A 7,557-nucleotide genomic window follows, 5' to 3' on the forward strand; every position below is an offset into this window, starting at 1 on the left:
GCTTCGCTGAGAGATTCAAGTTTGATTCCACTCCTCCCAGGAATGCTCACCTGCGTCGGACTCCCTCACTTGAAGACTCTGACTACTCATCCTCAGCTGCAACTGTCAATGCCAGAGTTATTGATGACGAAGATGATGCTACTTCCCCAACCTCAACTTTGCCTCAAATCAACACTAACCAAGTTCTTCTGCACCACCAGACCTCAACAATGACCCTGCTACTTCGCCTACTCCACATGGGGGCGAGTAGAGATGAAGCGGAGCATCCTATGGACATCACCATGTCAAGAGTCCGTTCGGCGAGTGACACGTGCGACATCTACTTCACATGCACAAAGGTGAATCGTCTCCTTTACACGTGCTCACTTGACCCCATCGAGGATGGTATACTACTTCACACTTCTCATGTGTGCATGCATAGGTATTGTCGGAACACTACGAATGATGAGGAGGAGTGCAAGCACCAAGGAACAACTATGCCATCCGCGAGGGAAGCCTGGAAACGAAGAAGGAAGAAGAAGCAGGGACAAGCTTCTGGAAAGGCCGGAAGTTCCGGCCTCTGCCCGGAACATCCGGCCTGCCCGGAACTTCCGTCCTGCCCGCAACCTCCGGCCCCCGGAGTCCAGACCAGCCCGGAGTGCGCCAACTCCCTGGATAGCCCGGAACTTGGTCGGAACCTGCCCGGAACTTCCGGAGCCCGGAACTTCCGGCCCCACCCGGAACTTCCGGCCTGCCTGCATGCAAAGACTCAGGCCAAGGGCCCATGTATCCCCCCTCTCACTTACACCTTCGTGGGTTAGCACTATATATACTCCCCCACCTCCTCCTAGTTAGGGTTAGCGTTGTGATAGCTCATTTGAGAGATAGAGCTACGCTCATCCATATCGGATCTCCTCCGTGCAAGAGACTGCGGCCTCTTCGGAGAAGATCCCTTTGGATTCAAGCTCCCTTTCTAAGGGAAGATCCCCCTGTGGATTCAAGACCTCCTCACGGAGAAGACCGGCTACCCTTGTAGCGTCCTTAGTTGTTCGTGGATTGTGTATCTTTCCCTTTATGTTCATGGTTCTAGCGCATGTGTGATCATAATTGTTGGTTTGAGTGTTCTCTTGTGTTCCCCTCGTGATTTTCCCCTCGTTTCCCTCCTCGCGTTCTTCGCGGGATCCGCTCCTTTCGTGAAAGATCGGCCTATAGGGTTCCTACCCTACATCAAGAAAGTTCTATGTCTTCAAATCTTTTTGGTCCTCACTAACAAAAGGAGGAGAAGCATATGGGTTGATAGTCTTCAAGTGGGTCCATGAGGGTGGTTGCTATACTAATACAGGCGAAGGTGTCCCGATGTTTCGATCAGATGGTGGCTATTGTTTCTGTGGGAGTTGACCATGACGATCTGACTACAAACGTTCGAGATGTCGCGCCTTAGCAATCGCTAAACCAACTTCCAAGGGGTTATTGACCACGCCGGAGCACGATCAACCTGACCACGAGGGTCTGTTTCCTGCGAGCAAATGAAGAACAAGCAAGAAATTGAGATTGTAATCTGGATATTGCGAATATAAGATGAAAGCTTTATTGATCAAGGTGGGGTTTTGTGACGTCTTGGTCTGGTCGTTGGACACAAACGAAGTATGCGAAGTTGCAGCTATGGTGAACTTTTAATCTAAACAAAACGCAAAGTCTAAACGACGCCCTAAGGGCTGTATATATGGAGGAAGAGGGGGGATTTCATGGCCCTTGGAGGAGGGGTCCGAAACCAACCCTAACTCTTGTTTCCCCACACATACAGACTCTAAAAACAACCTATACTTAAGTATTTCGAAAATACATGGGCCTTGCCCAATAATAAGGTGACGCAGCACCTAAAATAGCCTCTGAACGAAATTTATGAAGTGGCATCTTGTATATTTCGTCCAAGGCTTCATGCACTCCTTTTGGTGGCTTCAAAGTCCTGAAATCATCACTTGTAACTCCGTTCTTGATCCCCTTGCGCATGCCATCATCTCCATGCTTGAACTTGTTCCAAGGTTCATCTTTCTTGTCCAAGCTAGGCCCTTCATTTGTAAGCAAAACAAATGTATCCAATTTAGGCAGCATCAAATTCTCATGAACATTAGAATCATTACCAAGAAACGAGAGTACCTGATAATTCAATTGGCATGCGCGAGCTCTAGTAATTGGTCCAGTATGTATAGCAGCAGGGGCTGTGGGCGTAATAATGGTATTGATGTCCTCATCATATACTTTTGCCAAGTGCTTACAACTCTCGCTGTCGATACATTTGGTTCTTTTGAGTTGCAACACTTAAACTTGATGGTTGTCTGCTACCTTTTCTGTCACCTATGTGATGCGATGATAAATTCCGCATGTGTGATGATAAATTCTGCACGAAGTGATTTTGCATACATCCATTTATCATTGTGCATGTCATTATCTTCGTTATATTTTTTTCATGCATGATGAATTGTCTTCATAAGTTGAAGAGGATCTCCACAAGTACAACCTGCCATGTGCATTTGCATTCAAACGCAAATTACTTATATATGCACATATTTAGCGGGAGCCTTTTGCTACTTATGAAGACAATACCTTAATCCTTTACAATTTCACATTCTTTTATCCCCGTTGAAAACTTCAACCAGTTTGTAATCAAGCACCAAAAAGGGGGAGATTGTAAGTGCATCTAGTGCCACCCCTAGTTCGTTTTGGAGTATTGACGACAAATCTGGTTGAGGTACTAATGTGTTTGTGAGAATTGTAGGATAACACAGGTAGTAGTCCCTCATTGATGCGGTTTACCTACCGGAGATGACCCCTAAAAATGTGTGAAGACATTGCAGGCAATGGTGGTCTGTGAAGAGTTTCACATTGAAGACTATGACATGAGAAGACATCGTATGAAGACTATGGATTGCGAAGACATGGTTGTTTCGTAGTTTCCTTTTCTTCTTTGTTGAGTCATAGGAACTACCGTACTATTAAGTCGGGTCTAAGTGAACAAAGTCAAAGTGACTGAAGTGATGCTCAACCAAATCCTATGTCTTCGAGCGAAGACAATGAGAGCAAATCTTATCCAGAGCTGGATAAGTCAGCTTGACCTGTAGCCCAAGTCAAGCTGCCGCGTGTGTTTGAAATCTGACCGTTAGACACGTGTCAGTTCCCTAGTGACCCAGGGTCATTTCGGACAAATCAGGTCGGGTTGCCTAGTGGCTATAAATAGCCCACCCCCTATACCATAAATTGGTGGCTGCTCAGAGTTAGTGCACGGCTTTTGTCGTTTGAGAGCAACCCACCTCGAAGCCTTTGAGAGAGAAATCCTTGCGAGGACAAAGCCCTAAACACTCAGAGCCAAAGAGTGTTAGGCATCACTGAAGTCTTTCTGTCTACGAGATCTGAAGACTTATTACACTTGAGGACTGTGAATCCTCCAGCTGGTTAGGCATCGCGTTCTGAGCATCCAAGAGTCATTGTGGATCGCCGGTGAAGGAAGTCTGTGAAGGTTTGGAAGTCTACCTTGAAAACTTACCAGAGTGATTGGGCAAGGACTATGTGTCCTTAGCTCAAGGGGAATAAGGTGAAGACGCGGTCTTCTGAGTTCAATCTTAGCCTCCCTAACCAGACGTGCAGTTGTCACAGCAACTGGAACTGGTCCAGCAAATACCTGTACTCACCAAGCAATTGGTTCTATCATAACCTCTCTCTTTACTTACAGTTTGTCTTGTGAAGTTATTGTTGGCCTATTTGCATGAGATGATTGACTTCACTATGTGAAGACTATTGTTGTTCGGCTTCATACTTTCTTCCATCTTGATCCATACTACATAGCTTCTAATAGTCTTCATGCTTTCACGTCATTGCTCACTTGACTATGGCTTGTCTAGTGTAGTCTACCTTCCGCTGCATATCAATAGGTTCATTTCTACTGTTTGTCTTCAAAGCCCTTGTGTTTTGAAGACTTTCATAAAAATCGCCTATTCACCCCCCTCTAGTCGATAACAAGCACTTTCAATTGGTATCAGAGCAAGGTGCTCCCTTGTTTTGTGTGATTCGGTTTAACCACCTGGAGTTTAGCCATGTCGAGTGCAGGGATAATCAAACTCTCCGCTACATGCCCTGTCTTCGATGGCACTGATTACCCTTATTGGAAGAATATGATGCGCATGCATCTTGAAGCCATTGATGTCGACCTCTGGTATGTCGTCAAGAATGGCGATCCCAAGGCCGGTGAAGGCGTCACCGAAGCTGATGTCAAGAAGTTCATTCAACTGGATTCTGCTGCCAAGAACATCATCTGTGGTCATCTGACCAAAGGACAATATGGTCGTGTGAGTGCTCTGGAAACTACAAAGCTAGTTCGGGACTGACTCTCCAAGTTCAATGAAGGTGTCTCAACCCAGAGACACTCAAGGACCAGTGTTCTTCGCAATCTCTTCAACCTCTTCAAGACAAATGACAATGAGAATGTTCAGCTGATGTTTGATCGCCTCACTGATATCACAAATGAGCTTCATGCACTCGGCGCCACTGAAATCACCAAGTATGAAATCATCAAGACACTCTTGAGATCACTCGACAGCTCATTTGACACCCTGGCCCTGATGATTCAAGAATGCCCTGACTTCAAGACTCTCGATCCGTCTGACATACTTGAGAGGCTCAACACACATGAGTTCCAGCTATCTAAGAAAAGAGATATCTATGGTCCCAACTATGGCCGAGTTCGCGACTTGAAGGCAAAGGTTGTTTCCTCATCTGAAGAAGAATCTAACTGTAGTTCTGAGGATGCTGAAGACATTGGAAAGGAGCTTGCCATGGTCGTAAAGAAGTTCCAAAGATTCACTAGGAAAAAAGGCTCCAGACAGTCTTCAGGATCCAGCTCAAGAAATGATGAAGCTTCCTCCCGTGACTATAAGAAGAGAACTGTCACAAGTGCAAGAAACCTGGTCACTACATCTCTAAATGTCCTCAATGGGACAATGAGAACAACAAGAAGAAGTGCAAGGAATATAATTCTGATGACAAGAAGAAGAAATCCTCAAAGTCTTCTTCTAAGTCTTCGTCAAAGTCTTCATCACACAAGAAGGGCTCATCTAGCAAGGGTCGTGCATTTGTTGGCAAGGAAATGGATTCAGAGGAGTCTGCATCTGAGGAGGTGGAGATGGAGTCTGAAGAGGAATCTGATTCAGGCGTGGCAAGCCTGGCTTTAGCTTCAGTGTACGTCGCCAAGTCCATCTTCAACACTAAAGACGATGGCCTCTTCACCAATGCTGATGCTAACGAAGATGACTCTGCACCCACCTACTGCTTCATGGCACGTGGTGCCAAGGTAAACTCACGCGATGCTCACTATCAAACATCAAGTGAAGATGACTCTGAATGTAAATCAAAACCTAGCTACAAACCACTTGCTAAAATTACAAACATAGCAACAGACTGCCACGGAACATATTTAAAAACTGTTAGACAAAAGCGATGACCTGTTGGACGCAGAAATGACTCGAACTCAGTCCTTAATTGAAGACATTAAAAATCCTCATGTTAAGTATGAAGAACTTGAAAGTCGTCATGAAACGCTCTCAACTACTCTTGAAAAGCTCTCCTACGATTATTTTCAAAGGAATCAAGAACTTGAGAACTTGAGAGCGGCTCATGAAGATCATCAAAAAGAGAACGAGTCACTTCGCTCTCAACAGATCAGTCTCGCTCAGGAAGGATTTGAACCACCATGTCTCAAATGCCTTGAGCGTGACAACGCTACTTCTGTTGTTGGATGTTCTACTGCTACTGCAATTGCAATATCTTCAACTGCTGATATGGTAACTAACCCCTCTGCTGAGGATACCACTACTATTGTTGATGAGAATGCCAGGTTGAAGACATTGCTTGAGACAGGAATGTACAAGAGTCTCAAAGGGCATCAGACACTATGTGATGTCCTCAAGAAACAGATTCTGAACCGAAACCCTAGGAAAGAGGGTGTTGTGTTCGAGAGGAAAATGAATGTTGATGGTTCTTACTGGAAGCCTGAGTAGTACCCAAAACCACATGGGTTGCTGCAAAGGGACCTTCAGTTGATCCATCTACCTTATCTAGCTTCACTTGTGCTAACCCGATTATTATTGATGAATCCTTTGATGCAAACTATAAACTGTTTAAGAATCAGAATGGTGAAGTGTTTGCCAGGTATATTGGTACTAACTGCAGGAATGGACCACCTTTGAAGAAGATCTGGGTGCCCAGGAGTTGTCTTGAAAATCTTCAGGTGAATGTCATAATGACACCACCTGGGAAGAAGACAAACTAAAGACCAAAGGCTTCACATGGTCCAAAGGCTTCATACAGACAGAGGACTCATCAGATTCTCCTATCACAAATGTTTTGCAGGGAAACCACACTCAGGCCTATGAATATGAGCGTGTTTCATCAAACGGCCATGTTCATAAGACCAAGAACTACTCTGCTTATTCTTATGAATATTATTCACCTCCTGCAAGACTATCTGCTAGGGCTCCAAAGCCAAAGTTCTCAGATGCTGCACTTAGACTCATTACTTCGAAGCCACCCCTGAAGATGTGGGTGGTTAAGAAAACTTAACTCTCTTTTGTAGGGAAAGGTCTCTAGCCGGAAATCAAAGGCGTCAGATACTATTGCTGGGGACCTAAAACATCTTGTGGGGTGCAAGATAAAATGCCCAAATGGTCTTATTATGTATTTCGTTCCTGAGTCGCTTGCCATTTATCCTATCAGTCCTAACCTGGATCTGAGCTTTCATAATCCACTTGCTCATCAAATGTTTATGCTTCACAATACTCTTCGTGAAGCCTATCCCCATAACTACACTGTAGGGTATGACACCAGCTCCTTCAGAATGGATTGTTGATAGTGGATGCTAAAAGTGCTAGTTATCGACTAGAGGGGGGTGAATAGGCGATTTGTATGAAAGTCTTCAAAACATGGGAGTTTCGAAGAGAAACGGTAGAAATGAACCTATTGACATGCATCGGAAGGTAGACTACACTAGGCAATACATAGTCAAGTATTCAATGAAGTGAAAGCATGAAGACTAATAGCAGCTAGGTAGTGATGATCAGGATGGAAGATAGTATGAAGCCAAACAACAATAGAAGTCACACGGTGAAGTCAAACAGGTAACATAGGCAGGCATTGACTTCATGAAGACAAACTGTAAAATAAAGAGAGGGAGAAGATAGAACGATTCGCTTGGTGAGTACAAGGATTTGTTGGACCAGTTCCAGTTGCTGTGACAACTGTACGTCTAGTTAGGGAGGCTGAGATTTAACTCAGAAGACCGTGTCTTCACCTTATTCTCCTTGAACTAAGGACACCCAGTCCTCGCCCAATCACTCAGGTAAGTCTTCAAGGTAGACTTCTAGACCTTCACAGACTTCGTTCACTGGAGAACCACAATGACTCTTGGATGCTCAGAACGCGTCGCCTAACCGGCTGGAGGATTCACTGTCCTCAAGTGTAACAAGTCTTTAGATCACGCAGACAGAAAGACTTCAGTGATGCCAAACACTCTTTGGGCTCTGGGTGTTTTGG

This window comes from Triticum urartu, chromosome 1, assembly GCF_003073215.2.
Source record: "Triticum urartu cultivar G1812 chromosome 1, Tu2.1, whole genome shotgun sequence".
Lineage (NCBI taxonomy): Eukaryota > Viridiplantae > Streptophyta > Magnoliopsida > Poales > Poaceae > Triticum > Triticum urartu.